At 41.0% G+C, this 18,714-nt stretch overlaps 1 non-coding gene across 1 annotated transcript; it reads right to left on the bottom strand.

Moving 5' to 3' along the window:
• Positions 1–3,589: 3,589 nt before the first annotated feature.
• On the bottom strand, positions 3,590–3,695 carry LOC140813382 (small nucleolar RNA R71). Its single transcript, XR_012113917.1, has one exon. It is a non-coding gene; the product is annotated as a small nucleolar RNA R71 (small nucleolar RNA).
• Between the last annotated feature and the right edge of the window lie 15,019 nt (positions 3,696–18,714).

The raw sequence follows: 18,714 nt of genomic DNA, 5'->3' as shown, positions 1-18,714 counted from the left end.
AAGACATTGACTTCAATGAGATATTTTCTCCTGTGGTTCGGCTTACAACAGTCAGAGTAGTGTTGGCATTATGTGCGGTGTTTGACCTACATCTAGAACAGCTAGATGTGAAAACGGCTTTTCTTCATGGAGATCTTGAAGAAGAAATCTATATGCTCCAGCCAGAAAGTTTTGCAAAAATAGGCAAAGAGAACTTGGTTTGCAGGTTAAACAAATCTCTGTACGGTCTCAAACAGGCGCCAAGGTGTTGGTACAAGAGATTTGATTCCTATATCACGAGCCTTGGATACAACAGACTGAGTGCAGACCCTTGTACATATTTCAAGAGGTCTGGTGATGATTATATCATTTTGCTGTTGTATGTGGACGACATGTTGGTAGCAGGCCCCAACAAAGATCAGATCCAAGGATTGAAGGCACAGTTGGCTAGGGAATTTGATATGAAGGACTTGGGACCAGCAAACAAGATTCTAGGGATGCAAGTTCACCGAGACAGAAGTAACAGAAAGATTTGGCTTTCTCAGAAAAATTATTTGAAGAAAATCTTGCAACGCTTCAACATGCAAGATAGTAAGCCAATTTCGACCCCTCTTCCTGTTAACTTCAAGTTATCCTCCGAGATGTGTCCTAGCAGTGAAGCTGAGAGGATGGAAATGTCTCGAGTACCATATGCATCAGCAGTGGGGAGTTTGATGTTCGCTATGATCTGTACAAGACCGGACATTGCTCAAGCAGTGGGAGCAGTTAGTCGGTATATGACGAATCCTGGACGAGAGCATTGGAGCACTGTTTAGAGGATCCTTCGATACATTAAGGGTATCTCGAATGCTGCATTATGTAATGGAGGATCGGATTTTACACTCTGGGTCTATGTCGATTCAAATTATGCAGGTGATCCTGATAAGAGGAAATCTACTACTGGTTATGTGTTTACACTTGCAGGGGGAGCAGTAAGCTAGGTTTCAAAACTGCAGACAGTTGTGGCATTATCTACAACGGAGGCAGAATACATGTCAGCTACTCAAGCTTGCAAAGAGGCAATATGGATTAAAAGGTTATTGGAGGAGATCGGGCACAAACAAGAGAAAGTATCTTTGTTTTGTGACAGTCAAAGTGCCTTGCACATCGCAAGGAATCCAGCTTTTCATTCCAGGACGAAACACATTGGAGTACAATTTCAATTTGTGCGAGAAGTAGTAGAAAAAAAAAGCGGGGATATGCAGAAGATCCATACGAAAGAAAACATAGCTGATTTCTTGACCAAGCCAGTCTACACTGAATAGTTTGAGTGGTGTAGATCCTCAAGTGGTCTAGCGGAAACGTAAGCAGCAGGCAATGGCAAGATTGAAAGGATGTGTGGAGATGTGTTTGTGATATGTGTCGTTTTTACGTGTTTTATTGCATTGATTTATTTGTGTTTGCATTGTGCATGCATGAATTTCATTCACATTATGTTCATTTTAGAGTAATCATTTGCATTTTATCATGTCTCACTTGTATATGATGAATTTGCAGGAAAAATGGTCGGAGAACGAAAATCAGAGCGAAAGGTGGAAGGCTCAAGAATTTGGACAGAACAAGCGGCGCCCGAGCGGTACATTTCTACCGCCCGGGCGCGAGAAGTGAATAAATTAAGGGCCAAGACAGAAAGTTGGCGCTCGGGCGGTGCTTTTCTACCGCCCGAGCGCGAGAAAATGCCTCCGAAGTCAGCCTTACAGAATCTTGGCGCTCGGGCGGTGCTTTTCTACCGCCCGAGCGCGAGAAATGCCTCCGAAGTCAGCCTTACAGAATCTTGGCGCTCGGGCGGTGCTTTTCTACCGCCCGAGCGCGAATGCCGCATCAGCCGAGGGGACTTACAGAAAGTTGGCGCTCGAGCGGTACTTTTCTACCGCCCGAGCGCCACTTATTTTTGGCAAGATTTTTTTTCAGCCGATTTTTTCCTTAATTTCTGAACAAGACTGATATGGTATGCGAGGGGGACGAATTGGAGACCTATTCAGACATAATTCGACAGCCGTCAAGGAGCTTTGGAGAGAACTTTGCGCTTGGAGTGAAGATTTGAAGTTTTCCGGGCACCGTTCTTCGCAGATTTCGTCTCGTCTAGTATTTCTATCTAGTTTCTTTCATTTTTAAACATTGTTGCATTTATTTTTACAATGAATTTTAGTAGCTAACTTTAATATTTGTTGGGATTAAAGGGGATCCTACCCCAAACTTTCAGTTGGTTAATTTATATTTCGGTTTGTGATTTATTCTTGATTGTACTACGATTTTTATTGTGTCGTTTGAGCGTAGCTAACTTTTACGACAATTTTATATCACGAGTGAGTTCGAGAGAATAACTAGTGATAGGATCGAGTAGTATAATCTGCGGATCTACAATTTGCATAGACATATGAAATTGGATACGTGCCGATAGTCATAGTCCTTAGGGTCGAAAACTAGGGGATTTCATCAATCGAAATGCGGTTCATTCTTGATAAATAATTAAAGACATTTAATTACTTCATTGAGTGAATTAGTTTGGCATAGCTCGAGAGAGTGTGTTCAATTGAATAGGAAATCCTGTCGGAAGCGTAGAACACAATCGAACGAATTAATTAATTAATAAGGGCTATGTGAACCAGAATTCCCAACAAATTCTTTTATCATTTGAAATTTAATCCATTGATTTAGCATTCATATTTCATCATTTAATCTTTGAGCTTGTTTATTTAAATTTTCTTGAATTTTATTAGTCATAAAACAAACAATCAAATTTCGTCGCTAAAGTTTTAATAACTAAAATAATAATTGTTAAACACAGTCTTCAGTGGAACGATACTCGTACTCACGTACACTATATTATAACTTGACATCGTGCACTTGCGATTTATTTTGAGCATACAAAATCATATTTTTATTGGGGATTTTACTGTGCAAGTTTTGATCGATCAAGTTTTTGGCGCCGTTGCCGGGGACTGTTAATCTACAATTTTATTTTTAGTTATTTCCTTTAGCATTGGTTCATTTCTCTTGAGATAACACCTCACATTTTCTTACAGATACCCCTTCCAGTGCATGCCAAAATCACTTGACGTGGAGCTTGAGTTTGATCCTGAAATTGAAAGAACCTTCCGCAGGAGAAGACAACAACAGAGGCTTAAAGAACTTATGGAGAGACACGAGCCAGAACGTGAAGAGGCACAGCGTGAAGAGAGACATATTGAGATGCCACGCCGCATACAAATGTTAGAGTATGCCCAACCTTCTTTGGATGGTGCACGCCCTAGCATTGTGAGGCCTATGGTGCGGGCAAATCAATTTGAAATCAAGCCAGCTATAATCCAGATGATTCAGAACACAGTCCAATTCGGAGGAACTGCAGTAGATGACCCAAACACGCACATCGCGGATTTCCTTGAGATTTGCGATACTTTTAAATTCAATGGAGTTTCTGATGATGCTGTTAGGTTACGTTTATTTCCTTTCTCTTTACGTGATAAAGCTAAAGCATGGTTGAATTGTTTGCCTATAGGTTCAATCACCACTTGGGAGGACATGGCGACAGCGTTTCTTATCAAATACTTTCCCCCATCAAAAACCATGAAGTTGCGGGCAGACATTACAACATTTGCTCAATTCGATCAGGAATCTCTATATGAGGCATGGGAGCGTTTCAAGGACCTACTACGAAGATGCCCACATAACGAGTTACCACTTGGGTTAGTCGTTCAAACATTTTATTATGGTTTGCTTACTCCTAACCATACTATGATAGATGCGGCTGCTTGTGGAAACCTGTTGAGAAAGACCGCGGAGGAAGGATATGAATTGTTAGAGGAAATGGCTGCCAGCAGTTATCATCCCCAATCTGACAGAAACAACCAAAGGAGAAGTTCACCAGGTAACTGAGTTTTCTGCTATTACTGCGCAACTTGATGCTTTAAACAGGAAACTTGATAGCTTGAATGTGGGTGGCACGGCGATGCGTCTTCAAGAGATATTCTGTGAGAAGTGTGGAGGGGAACACTATGTGAAAGACTGTCAAGATGGAAATCCCTTCTATGTGCAAGATGAGGCACCGGTGAATCAAGTGGGAGTCCAAAACCGCCCAAGGAATGACCCTTACTCGAACACATATAATCCTGGGTGGAGGCAACATCCCAACTTCTCATGGGGCGGTCAAAACAGTCATAATAGGCCGCAAGGAGGACAACAATATGGGAAACAATCGATGTACAGATCCGATCCTCCTAGAGAAGAAAAGTCCAACTTGGAGCAAATGATGTCGAAGTTTATTTCATCCACTGAAACTAGACTTCAAAATCAGGATGCGTCGATTAAGGGACTTGAGAATCAAATTGGACAGTTGGCCAAGATGATAGCAAGTAGAGAGCCGGGCACCTTGCCAAGTAATACCGAGACTAATCCAAAAGAGCAAGTGAAGGCCATTGAGTTGAAGAGCGGAAAAGTTTTGGAGCCTAGAGAAAAAGAGAAAAGCCAAGTGCCGGATGAACAAGATGCGACATCTAAAGGTAAGTCTTCTAACCCTACACTAGCACCCACTACACAACCAAAAATTGTTATGCCGCCTCCTTTTCCTGCTGCATTGAAAAAAGCAAAACTAGATGCACAATTTGGTAAGTTTCTCGAGGTGTTTAAAAAGTTGCATATCAATATTCCCTTTGTCGATGCTCTAATGCAAATGCCTAGTTATGCTAAATTTTTGAAGGATATCTTAGCAAATAAGAGGAAGTTGGAGGATCATATGACAGTCAACTTAACTGAAAATTGCTCCGCTTTGGTGCAAAACAAAATCCCACCTAAGCTAAAAGACCCAGGGAGTTTCTCTATTCCTTGCATGATTGGTGATGTTATTTTTCATAAAGCATTATGTGATCTTGGTGCAAGTATTAATCTGATGCCATTTTCTGTGTTTAGGAAACTTGGGTTGGGAGAGCCTAAGCCGACAAGGATGTCCTTGCAACTGGCTGACAGATCGGCCAAGTACCCCCGCGGAGTAGTCGAGGATGTGCTAGTGAAGGTGGACAAATTCATTTTTCCTGCCGATTTCGTGGTGCTCGACATGGAGGAGGATACCGAGATGCCTCTCATTTTGGGAAGACCATTCCTTGCGACTGGCAAGGCACTTATTGATGTGCAAGAGGGAAAGTTGAGATTGAGAGTGGGCGAAGAAGAGATTACATTTGATGTTTTTAATGCACTTAAGCACACACTGCATTCTGATAGTTGTTTTAGAATTGATGCTTTTGACTCTCTTGTATCCAACTATGTGCAGGATGCTCTTAGGGACCCTTTGGAGGCCACTATCAATACTGAGTTGGGGGAAGAGGAGTTAGACGAAGAAAGAGCTGAAATTGTGGCACACTTTAATGCCAACCAACCATGGAGAAGGCCAATAAGGATGCGACTGGAGGATCTAGGAGAACGAAGAGATTTGACCCCTCAAAGGTCAAGCATCGAGGATCCACCAACGCTTGAGCTAAAGCCGTTGCCTCCACACCTCAAGTACGTATACTTAGGTGAGAATAACACTTTACCTGTCATTATTTCTGCTGCTTTGACAGATGTGATGGAAGACAAGCTGTTGGAAGTTTTGAAAGCGCACAAGGGTGCATTTGCGTGGAAGGTGGCAGATATCAAAGGAATAAATCCATCCATCTGCATGCACAAGATCTTGATGGAAGAGAAGTACTCACCTCTTGTGCAACCTCAAAGACGATTAAATCCAAAGATGCAAGAGGTAGTAAAGGCTGAAACAATTAAGCTTCTCGACGCAGGTATTATCTATCCTATATCTGATAGTGCATGGGTAAGTCTTGCTCAGTGTGTGCCAAAGAAAGGTGGGATTACTGTTATCACAAATGAAAATAATGAATTAATACCCACTAGGACTGTTTCGGGATGGCGTGTGTGCATTGATTATAGGAAATTGAATGATGCTACCCGTAAAGACCACTTTCCCCTTCCCTTTATTGATCAAATGTTTGAGAGGTTAGCGGGTCATGAGTTCTATTGTTTTTTAGATGGGTATTCTGGGTATAACCAAATCATGATTGCGCCCGAGGACCAAGAGAAAACCACCTTCACTTGTCCTTATGGCACTTTTGCTTTTAGACGGATGCCATTTGGTTTGTGTAATGCCCCTGCCACTTTTCAGCGATGCATGACTGCTATATTCCATGATATGATTGAAACTTTTCTTGAGATATTTATGGATGACTTCTCGATTTTTGGCTCGTCTTTTAATGATTGTTTGCAGAACTTGCAGGTAGTGTTGAGGAGATGTGAGGAGACAAACTTGGTGCTTAATTGGTAAAAATGCCACTTTATGGTACAAGAGGGAATTGTCCTAGGGCACAAGGTTTCGGGGCACGGAATAGAGGTGGATAAGGCGAAAGTTGAAGTTATCAAGAACTTACCACCTCCGACGTCCATAAAGGGAGTTAGAAGTTTTCTAGGCCACGCCGGTTTTTACCGACGTTTCATCAAAGATTTTTCTAAAATTGCAAAACCTTTATCTTCTTTACTCATGAAAGATGTGCCTTTTGATTTCAATTCTGATTGTTTGCAGGCATACGAGAAGTTGAAAGAGCGCTTAGTGACGGCTCCTGTCTTGGTGGCACCGGATTGGGATCTACCCTTCGAGATCATGTGCGATGCTAGCGATACTGCGGTGGGTGCTGTCCTCGGACAAAGACAAAACAAGGTATTTCACACCATATACTACGCAAGTAGGACTCTAGATGAAGCACAATTGAATTATGCCACCACCGAAAAAGAGTTACTTGCAGTAGTGTTTGCACTTGACAAGTTTCATGCTTATCTTGTTTTGTCGAAAGTAATTGTGTTTACTGATCACTCTGCACTTAAATATTTACTTGCAAAGAAAGATGCAAAGCCACGCTTACTTCGGTGGATTTTATTATTGCAAGAATTTGATTTGGAGATAAAAGATAAGAAGGGTGTTGAGAATATGGTTGCAGATCATTTGTCTAGATTAGAATTTATCAGTAATGATTGTGTGACTGATGCGATTAATGATTGGTTCCCAGATGAGCAGTTGTTTGAGGTGAAAAATTGTCCATGGTATGCCAATTTTGCAAATTTTCTTGTTACAGGCTCAACCCCCCCCCCCTCCCCCCCCCCAAATTTAACATTTCACCAAAGAAAGAAATTCTTTTCGGACGTGAAGTATTATTTTTGGGAGGAACCTTTCTTGTTCAAAATTTGTGCAGATGCCATGATAAGACGGTGTGTTGCGGAAGAAGAGTTTGATCAAATTCTCAACCATTGCCATGACCGTGAGGTAGGTGGTCACTTCGGACCAACAAGGACGGCATCCAAGCGGTCAGGTGAACAGCGTTTGCTTCAGTTGGACCAATTGGAGGAGTTCCGGAATTTGGCTTACGATCTCGCACTGTCAGGTGAACAGCGTTTGCTTCAGTTGGACCAATTGGAGGAGTTCCGGAATTTGGCTTACGATCTCGCACTGTCTTACAAAGAAAAAACCAAAAAGGCGCATGACAAGAGAATCATCGAGAGAGAGTTTAAGGAGGGTGAAGGTGTTCTGCTCTACAACTCCCGGTTGCGCTTGTTTCCCGGAAAATTGAGGTCGCGATGGTCAGGTCCATTCGTGATCTCGAAAGTCTATCCATCGGGAGCTGTAGAATTGCAAGATGGGAAGGATGGGACGTTTACGGTCAACGCCCAGCGTCTAAAGCACTACATGGGTGGCACAGTTGAGCCACAACTTGGAATCCCCCGGTTCCAAGACTTGCCGAACTGAGACAGACCGACAGTCAAGCTCTCGACTATAAATTGAGAACTACATCTCTTCCCTTCATCTTGCATTTAATTTGATTTTAGTGTTAGTTTAAGTTTATGTTTTCATATTAAAAAAAAAAATTAAAAAAAAAAAATTGGAAGCGTTTTAGGCAGCGAGGTTGGCGCTCGGGCGGTATTTTTGTACCGCTCGAGCGCGAAATTTACCTTGGCGTACAGAAACTTGGCGCTCGGGCGGTGATTTCTTACCGCTCGAGCGCCCGCGCTTACCTCTGACTTTTCAGCCCAGAGAGGTTCGCGCTCGAGCGGTAACTTTTTACCGCTCGAGCGCGAGTACTTTATATGCGCGAATTCCCCCTTTCCTCTTTCATTCTGCACGAAATTTTCTAATTCCCTCTTCCCAAATCCCTAACTCTTGCCTCTTCTTCTCTCATCTTCTTGCAGGGAATCACTCCAACCATCAAGATTCAAGCATCGTGGGCAAGCGCCTCCTGCGGAATTCAAGCGTCATCTTCTCCGATTCCCCCAAAATCTCTCTCATCCACTAATATGGCTCCAAAGAAGAAACAAAGAGGTACTTCTGCTTCTTCCTCGTCTTCGACTTTTGATAGGCATCGCTTTGTTAGTGAAGAAGCTCGGGCTAGGTATGAGCATGCCAAGATGAATAGAAATCCGATAGTAGAGAGGGGATTCCGAAAAGAATCTGCCGATAGGCACCTAGGAACTCGGATAGAATTGGAACGGCGCGGATGGGAAACTTTTTCCAATCATCCTAAGGCGGCGGTAGTTTCGGTGGTGCGTGAATTTTACGCGAATGCTATGGAGGGGAGAAATGGGACGGTGTTTGTTCGGGGTGTACATGTCCCGTGTGACTCGGCAACTATCAATGCACTGTTGGAAACGGCGGAGGTCGACAACTCTCGTTTTGAGGCTTTAGCTGCTGACCCGAACTATGACTTGATTATCACCGCGCTATGTCATCCGGGTGCGGGTGCGATGTGGAAACCAGTGGGTGGACCGCCGAGCTGTTTCGACGAGAAATTCTTGACCGTTGACGCTGCCATGTGGTACTTATTTGTGGCCCGACGGATGATGCCGGTCTCGCATAAGAGCGAGGTCCAAAAGGAACGAGCGGTTCTCCTTTTTGCGTTAACTCACGGCTACGACGTGAATGTGGGCACACTTATCCACTCTCAAATCATGTTGTGTGCTCGCAACAGTCACGTCGGTCTGTTCTTCCCGACAATTATCTCCGAGTTGTGTGCCCGGGCGGGAGTTCTATTCCGGGACGACGAGGAGTGGATTCAACCCATGAAGCCGATTTGCATCGAAGACGATAAGCGAAAGTATGCCAAGCGACAGATTGACTTCCCCACTGACGAGGAAAATGTAGGTGGCTCTAGCGCCGCCCACCACAACCCCGCAGGCGGACGACAAATGATAAAATGGATGAAAATCTAGCCTTCCAAACGCATCAGGGTCAATTCAACTCGTATGTCACCGACCATCTGTCTCACATTGACTCCATGATGCGCTCGCTGCTTGTGCAAGGGGGCGTTGACCCATCGACCATCCCACCATCTCCGCTACCCCCTCCCCCGTTCCGGTTCCAGTACGATTACTCTCAGCATGGGGAGGCCGCAGGAGTGCCACCGCCGGAGCAGGATGAGGATGACACTTGATCAGGGGAGTTTACTGTTTCCCCTCCTTCGCACTTTATTTCCCTTTACCGCTTTTCTGTTTTTCTTTCTTTTCATTGTTTCCGTCTAGCATGTTTATTAGCTTTCATGTTTTCAGTCTGCATTTGTGTTTGCATTTTTAGTGTCTGTTTCGTTTTGTGCAATGAGGGCATTGCACAACTCTAGTATGAGGGGGGGTAGATTGTTATGTTTGTTTAGTTATTCGTTGCATTTATTTTGTCTAGTGTCGTTTATGGTGAGAAGACATAATTTATGCGCCAATGATGCGGTTGGATTGATAGTATACAAAAGTATTGATTGGGTCATTTCATGAACGGTACTCTTGATTGTTAAAACATGAATTTTGGGCACAAAGTTTGAACTTTTTGAGCACACATGTGTGGGGACTAGAATTTTGTATGAATAATGGCGAAATTTGAAAGTTTTGTGTGGTTAACTTGAAAGGCACCATTTATGAGTTGATTTAGCATGTAAACCCGTGAAAATAAGTCACTAATTGGGACCTTGAAAGAGAAAATTTGATTTGCCTTGAACTTTACATTTACCTCCTTTCCAATGCACTGAATCAAAATGTCATACTCCTAACCAACTGTAATCCAAAGTATTATATTCTTAGCCTAGGGAGTACATGTGTGAAAATTGTGCATTTAAAAAAAAAAAGAAGAAGAAACGAAAAAGAAAAAGAAAAAAGGAGATGTAAGGTGAGGGAGAGCCGAAATAAAAGGAATGAAATTCTATTCCTAGGCTAAAAGTTGGAGATGTAAGGAGACGAGGAAAGTCAGACGAAAAGTCTTGACGATTGCACAATGAAAATGATCGGTGTACTACCGACTTTTAGCCACTTGAGCTTATTTTCCTTCTTTTCGTCACCCTTATCTGCACTTAAAAGTTGAATAAAGTTCAATTTATGGCTAGTGATAAATGGACACGGGGGTGCATGCTAGTGAGACTTGTATTGAAAGTGTTAATTGAGTGACTCGCATGATTTGATAATTGATCTATTTGAAATACGAATGACTAGACCCATCATGACACACACACACGTTCAAATGAGTGTCAAGATTTATGTGTAGATGAGAATGAGTATTCGTTTGCGATTTGACTTGATTATGATCTGTATGTGGGAAAGTTCACTGAGGCATGACATAAAAGTTGTTAACTCACCATTGCCATTTACTTGTGTTAGTTATTTCTTGTTTGAGTGTTTTGTGTTCGTTGTGTCTGTTAAAAATCTCGTGCTTTAACCTATTTTGCTCGAGGGCGAGCAAAAGGTTAGTATGAGGGGGTTGATATGTGTCGTTTTTACGTGTTTTATTGCATTGATTTATTTGTGTTTGCATTGTGCATGCATGAATTTCATTCACATTATGTTCATTTTAGAGTAATCATTTGCATTTTATCATGTCTCACTTGTATATGATGAATTTGCAGGAAAAATGGTCGGAGAACGAAAATCAGAGCGAAAGGTGGAAGGCTCAAGAATTTGGACAGAACAAGCGGCGCCCGAGCGGTACATTTCTACCGCCCGGGCGTGAGAAGTGAATAAATTAAGGGCCAAGACAGAAAGTTGGCGCTCGGGCGGTGCTTTTCTACCGCCCGAGCGCGAGAAAATGCCTCCGAAGTCAGCCTTACAGAATCTTGGTGCTCGGGCGGTGCTTTTCTACCGCCCGAGCGCGAATGCCGCATCAGCCGAGGGAACTTACAGAAAGTTGGCGCTCGAGCGGTACTTTTCTACCGCCCGAGCGCCACTTATTTTTGGCAAGATTTTTTTCAGCCGATTCTTTCCTTAATTTCTGAACAAGACTGATATGGTATGCGAGGGGGACGAATTGGAGACCTATTCAGACATAATTCGACAGCCGTCAAGGAGCTTTGGAGAGAACTTTGCGCTTGGAGTGAAGATTTGAAGTTTTCCGGGCACCGTTCTTCGCAGATTTCGTCTCGTCTAGTATTTCTATCTAGTTTCTTTCATTTTTAAACATTGTTGCATTTATTTTTACAATGAATTTTAGTAGCTAACTTTAATATTTGTTGGGATTAAAGGGGATCCTACCCCAAACTTTCAGTTGGTTAATTTATATTTCGGTTTGTGATTTATTCTTGATTGTACTACGATTTTTATTGTGTCGTTTGAGCGTAGCTAACTTTTACGACAATTTTATATCACGAGTGAGTTCGAGAGAATAACTAGTGATAGGATCGAGTAGTATAATCTGCGGATCTACAATTTGCATAGACATATGAAATTGGATACGTGCCGATAGTCATAGTCCTTAGGGTCGAAAACTAGGGGATTTCATCAATCGAAATGCGGTTCATTCTTGATAAATAATTAAAGACATTTAATTACTTCATTGAGTGAATTAGTTTGGCATAGCTCGAGAGAGTGTGTTCAATTGAATAGGAAATCCTGTCGGAAGCGTAGAACACAATCGAACGAATTAATTAATTAATAAGGGGTAGGTGAACCAGAATTCCCAACAAATTCTTTTATCATTTGAAATTTAATCCATTGATTTAGCATTCATATTTCATCATTTAATCTTTGAGCTTGTTTATTTAAATTTTCTTGAATTTTATTAGTCATAAAACAAACAATCAAATTTCGTCGCTAAAGTTTTAATAACTAAAATAATAATTGTTAAACACAGTCTTCAGTGGAACGATACTCGTACTCACGTACACTATATTATAACTTGACATCGTGCACTTGCGATTTATTTTGAGCATACAAAATCATATTTTTATTGGGGATTTTACTGTGCAAGTTTTGCTCGATCAGTTTGATTCTCAATCAAATCTCCAAGTAAGAGAAATGTCGGTAGAAGACATGCAATTAAAGTGTACATTAATTGCATATCGGGGAAATGAATTCGAATTGGCTGAATAAAAAAAAACATGGGATGCAAAGTTGGAAAAGTTTGAAACGGAAGTTTTTTGTTCAGACGAGGAATTGCATCTATAAATAGATGCATTCCTTCATCAGTTGGAGTATCCCATTCTGAGTTCCTCTCTCAGTATACACATATTTGAGTGTGTTCTATAATATTTTCGAGGTGTTTTGTTCTCCTGTATTAAGAGATTGTGTGTTCTCTTTGGAAACACAGTGAGTGAGTTGTACACCACAAAATATTATAGTGGAATTTTTTTCATCTTGCCCGTGGTTTTTACCCTAATAATTTTTAGGGGTTTTCCACGTAAATCTCGGTGTCCAGTTTATGCTTTATTTTCGGGTTTTATTATCTCAAATTCCGCACGTGGGACCAACGATCATTAGATTATTTCTAAAAGCCATGGACACATTTTCTTTTATCTTACACGTAATTTTAAGTGCCAATAGATAAAATCATATATAAACTAAAGTGTCTGAAGTCGAACATGGCATTTCTGACTGTGATATAAATATTTGGAAACTAGAAGAAACTAGGGATGGTGCAACCAAGAATATATCACATTCTATTAATAGTTGTTTCTATAAGTAGAGTCCTCGTAATTCTAAAAAACCATGTAATAATAATGTTGGGTTAAGCGTGTATATATAGGTTAGATAAATATTGAGATTGATGACATTCAAATGATTCTCCAATTTCAAAGACACTGTTTTTGAATCTTAGTTCAATTATGCTATCCCTTCCCATCATCAATATTGAATCAAGCTTAGATATATTCGAAATGAACTTAGCAAGTGTTTCAATTGTTTTTTTAAGCTCATCCTTAGTTTTGCACAATTCTGAGTCTTTTTTAGCTTAAGATCACTTTGAGTTTAGCAACAAGAGATTTCAACTCTGTATTCTCTTTTGAGAAAGTTGCGTTCAACTTGTTTCTTTTGATTCAGTCAGCTTACAACTCCTCCTATAGTCTTTGTACGTTTTCCAGAGTGATTTCTTCATCGCCAGCTTCAAAATCTTCATGAGTACTTAAATTTTCAGAAGTTATAGAATTCAAGCATAATGATTTTGAACATGTGTTTCGGTCAGGTGTTGCAACACCAGAGACAACACCTAGTGGATTTACTTGTAACCAACGTTTTTTTTCCAAAACTACAGTCAACGAGATGTGATTATGTCCTTCATTGGATTCTTTTTCCTCATCGGATTCCTCATCGTTTAGAGAAACATTAAATCCTTTATTCTTGCGAGATCTATTATCACATTCATTGACATAATGTCCAAGACCATTGCACTATCTGCATTGCATGGGGTCAAACCTTTTCGAATTATACTGACTTTTGCCTCCATTCTTTTGCCGAAATTGTCCTTGGGTAGGGAAATTCTGAGTTTTCTCAAGAGCAGTTAGACTGAGTGTAACACCCAAAGCTTATGTACGTATTTTAATATATTTAATCTTAATACTAATCAAATGTTAGTGGGCTTTAAATTAAAATACTAAAGAAATGGATTAGGCCCATCAATGAATTAAGAATTTCTTTCTAAAAGCATATATATTATTAAAACTGATGAAAAAAAAAGAGACTCAACCCTCATCAAAATATAGCCCCGTCTTCCTTCATCACAGAGAGTAGGTTTAGGGAGGAAATTTACTCATATCATATTCTCACCTAATTTCTACTGTTTTAAGGGAAGTACAATCACTCTTTTGATTTGTTATATTATTTTGGAAACTTGATGTGTATCTTGGCAAGTATTTTAGATAGGATAACAAGTGAATTTGGGAATGTTAAGATTTGGTGATCATAAAATATAATTTATTAATGTTGGTTTGATGATCATAAGAACTAAGTTGCTACTTGTTAATTTCAGTAATCAACTTCTTGAAATTTCAGAATGTTTACATGAGGAGTTCCAATGTAATTTGGCAACTACGTATGGCTTTTAAGTAGAAGGTTATTTAAATCATGGTTAAGACTTAGCTAATGACATGCACATTTACCGATTCAATGAAATTGTAAAATGAATATTTTTATTGCTAATTCAATTTCAGTATGTGGTCTTGTTTAGAATTCGACTAAATGTATCTAGTGAAATTGCCCAGATTCAATTCTTGAACAAAGATTGCTCAACTTTGTGATCGAAAATGATGACCCAAGCCAAGACCTTTAGCAACCTCGAGCACGAAATGGAGCAACTTAGGGGTACCATTACGAGTTTACTTCATGACAAAGAGGAGTTGAAGAAAGCTAGGGATCACCTTCAAGTAGAAGTGGGACAACTCACTTTCGACAAGAAATTTGCGGAAAAACAACTCAAAGATTACAAAAAAGAGTCGCAAGAGTCACAAAAGTATGGTCAACAAATGTTTGCCACCTCCGAAGCTTGGTGCAACCACTATCACGCTAAGAAATGGTTTTGTGACCAACTTGAACATGAGTTCAATGTGTATCGTCATGATATGAGAAACTATGTGCAACAACATGAGCTCAACAACCAAAACTTGAGTGCAGAAATCGCCAACCAACAAATTGCACTCAAGCATATGCAACAACCACTAAATGCACAAGGAAAAGAGGATAACGAGGAGATAGGAGATGGAAGCGTTACTGATTAGATTAAGCTCTCATATGTCTTTTGGAATAAAGACACTCTCGTCCATATTTTTTTTGTTTTTATATTTCACTACTTGTGTTTTGAAATCTACCGTATTCATATTATAGGATTCAAGTTTAATTTTTTCCTTGAATCCATTGAACTCGAGCCATGGATCTTTCAACATGGATTTAAATTTCGAATTTATCAATCATTTCATATCTACATCAAGTTAGCTTAAGTTTCAAGGACGAAACTTCTAATAAAAAGGGAGAGATGTAAAGACCCGAAATTTTGCAACGGAAAGACCTTTATATGTCATAGGAAATTTCAGCTCATTTTGGCACAACGTTTTCGAGTTCCATGCAATCATAATATTGGAAATTTGAATGATCATTGTTCCCCCTCATTATTGACAATTTATCATCATTTTAATGACTAATTTAAACTAATAAATTAACCATTAAACCACCTATATTAAGAACAAAATAATGATAATTAAGAGGAGGTTAATGACCATGAGTAAGTGTTTTAAATATGAGGTTAATGGTCATGAATAGGTACAATTAAGAGGAGGTAGTATCGGTTAAGTTCAAATCGTACATTTGAACCAAGTGTAAGTGGGCTTTTGCAATGTATTCTTTGTAACTTAAATTTTGTATAAGTATTTCATGACATGCGTGTATGTGTGTCAAATCATTTTCGGAAAATTCTATTATATATTTTATAAAATCTCGATTGATGTACGATACGTTCTTCTATTTCCGATGTTCTTTGATTCTGCTGAGTTCATTCAAAAATTCCGATAAGTGTTGTTTGATACATCTGATTCTTTGGTGCACTTTATGATTCGAGTGGGATATGGAACGACGATTGTAAATTATATATGGCCCCCATCAGTGGGTATAAAACTATTTTTTTTCTGGCCCCCATTAGTGGTTATAAAACTGTGTTTTGGCCTCACCCCTTAGAAGACTAACATATGGGGGACAATCTGACCATGGAAAACGAGATGAATAACAGTGTTTTCGTTTGTTCTGATTCGTTCTGTTCTGAATTTTCTGATAATCTCTGTTTCGCATTTCGATTCCGATTCTGATCTGATATGAGATACTACGTTTTGAAAATCAGTTTGCCATATGGGTTTTAAATTATATTTATATATATTTGTGGTAATCGATCGGCCTCCACTTGCCGAGTGTTTTTGTAGTGACCCGTTCCAGAATCACCTACTAATCAAAAACTAAGCATGCAATTAACCTAATCAATTATAATCAGAGATAACAGCGGAAATACCACAAAAATAATGGTTATACAACCCAATCGAAGTCTAGAATAACTCAAAATAAAATATCCAATACAACCATATCGAATCAAAACAATACCGATAAACTAAACCAACCAGCTACTCAACGTCCTCCTCCTGCTCCTCCTGAGCTGTCCAACCTGAGGCCTGCCCCGTGGGAATGGGGTGTCCAAGAATAAACAAAACCGAGGACGTGAGCGATAAGAACGCCCAGTACAAAAGTATGAGTATACAGACCTATATGAAATGCACATGCTATGATCATGATACCGGGGTAGTCAAGAAACAGGAATCACAAAAGGATCTCAACAATGCTCAGTCTAGAGGCGCCAAGTGGATAGTGCCGCGCGGTACACCTCTGGGTCACTGCATCCACTACAAGACAGACGTGGACCTAAAATGTCCCGGACCACCGAAGCCCTCCCGACCCGTCGGCCACTGTGTACTCTCGGTGTCCATGCGTCCACAAGACAGGGCTGAGCGGCCCCAAGATATAGCTTATCTCGAAAGAGATACAGCTCAACAGTAAAGGCTATCTCGAAGGAGAATACGGCTCAATCATGAAATGCAACGTGCAGTAATAAACGTGACATAATAGCATGCATCATATGACATATATCAATGCACCACATAATCATGCAACACATATAAGAATGTATACTCAACCAGGATATCTCGGATAGTACTTTCGTACCTCTATCACAGCAAGCCTAGCCTTACGCAACACCGCTAATCAGGTCTAGCACAAGCCTACGCATCAAAAGCACCCAATGAACAATACTACCATGCTAGACTAGCAAAACCAGCACTCCCTAGTACTACCAAAGGTTTAGGGTTTACCTTCGTCCGTCGACAGCCCTTTGATGTCGATTGCCTCGAAACTCCGGCGTCGCTACACTACCAATCCTGGCAGCTCCTGGCTATCGCTCGACCAACCACTAACCCTAAAAACCTTCCAAAACCTCTCAAAGAAGAGCCACAACTCAACAAATGAATAACCAAAATGAGGAAATCCGAGCACTATTTATAGGCCATGTTCGGATCCTCCGAACACCACTTCGGAACGTCCGAACGCTACGTGTCCATTGGCTCTTGACAGCTCATGATCGGATCCTCCGATCATACACTTCGGACCGTCCGAACATGTACGTGTCCAGCTGCTCTTGACACCTCATGATCGGATCCACCGAACCTACACTTCGGAACGTCCGAACTCCCACGTGTCGATCAACTCTTGACACCTAATGGTCGGATCCACCGAACCCACTTCGGACCTTACGAACTCTTCGGTGCTTCCGAACCATCTTCGGTCCGTCCGATCATGACTCGGTCAAAATTACACATTAAACCTTCTTAATCACCATTACTCCGTTAATTACCCAATTTGGAATTCGGGCTACTACATTCTCCCCCCCTTAAAATGATTTCGTCCTCGAAATCAAGCTTAGAGGATGAACAAAACGAAACAACTCTCCATGCGCTCTAACCAAATCCTCAGCATCATCGGGAGTCTCACCACCAACTAAAGGCTTAGGCCCCATCTGCATGAAACGATGCATATCGAAACGCCTAGGACCATCCCGACGATGACGATGCTCACGATGACGTCTACGATCGTCCTGGTCACCCCATCGACCTACACTCCCCTGACTACTCTCATCACCAAAGTGGTCAGCCATTGCTACAACATAGAATAGGGAAAATGGTAAAATGGTCAACGGAAATCCCAAAACAGAAATCTATATCCCAAAATCGTATGCATGCTCTGATACCATAAATGTAGTGACCCGTTCCAGAATCACCTACTAATCAAAAACTAAGCATGCAATTAACCTAATCAATTATAATCAGAGATAACAGCGGAAATACCACAAAAATAATGGTTATACAACCCAATCGAAGTCTAGAATAACTCAAAATAAAATATCCAATACAACCATATCGAATCAAAACAATACCGATAAACTAAACCAACCAGCTACTCAACGTCCTCCTCCTGCTCCTCCTGAGCTGTCCAACCTGAGGCCTGCCCCGTGGGAATGGGGTGTCCAAGAATAAACAAAACCGAGGACGTGAGCGATAAGAACGCCCAGTACAAAAGTATGAGTATACAGACCTATATGAAATGCACATGCTATGATCATGATACCGGGGTAGTCAAGAAACAGGAATCACAAAAGGATCTCAACAATGCTCAGTCTAGAGGCGCCAAGTGGATAGTGCCGCGCGGTACACCTCTGGGTCACTGCATCCACTACAAGACAGACGTGGACCTAAAATGTCCCGGACCACCGAAGCCCTCCCGACCCGTCGGCCACTGTGTACTCTCGGTGTCCATGCGTCCACAAGACAGGGCTGAGCGGCCCCAAGATATAGCTTATCTCGAAAGAGATACAGCTCAACAGTAAAGGCTATCTCGAAGGAGAATACGGCTCAA

The sequence above is a fragment of the Primulina eburnea genome, chromosome 14 (genome assembly GCF_022965805.1).
Source record: "Primulina eburnea isolate SZY01 chromosome 14, ASM2296580v1, whole genome shotgun sequence".
In the NCBI taxonomy this organism is placed as follows: domain Eukaryota; kingdom Viridiplantae; phylum Streptophyta; class Magnoliopsida; order Lamiales; family Gesneriaceae; genus Primulina; species Primulina eburnea.
Note: the sequence above shows the minus strand (reverse complement) of the source record. Positions and strands in the feature narration are given on the sequence as shown.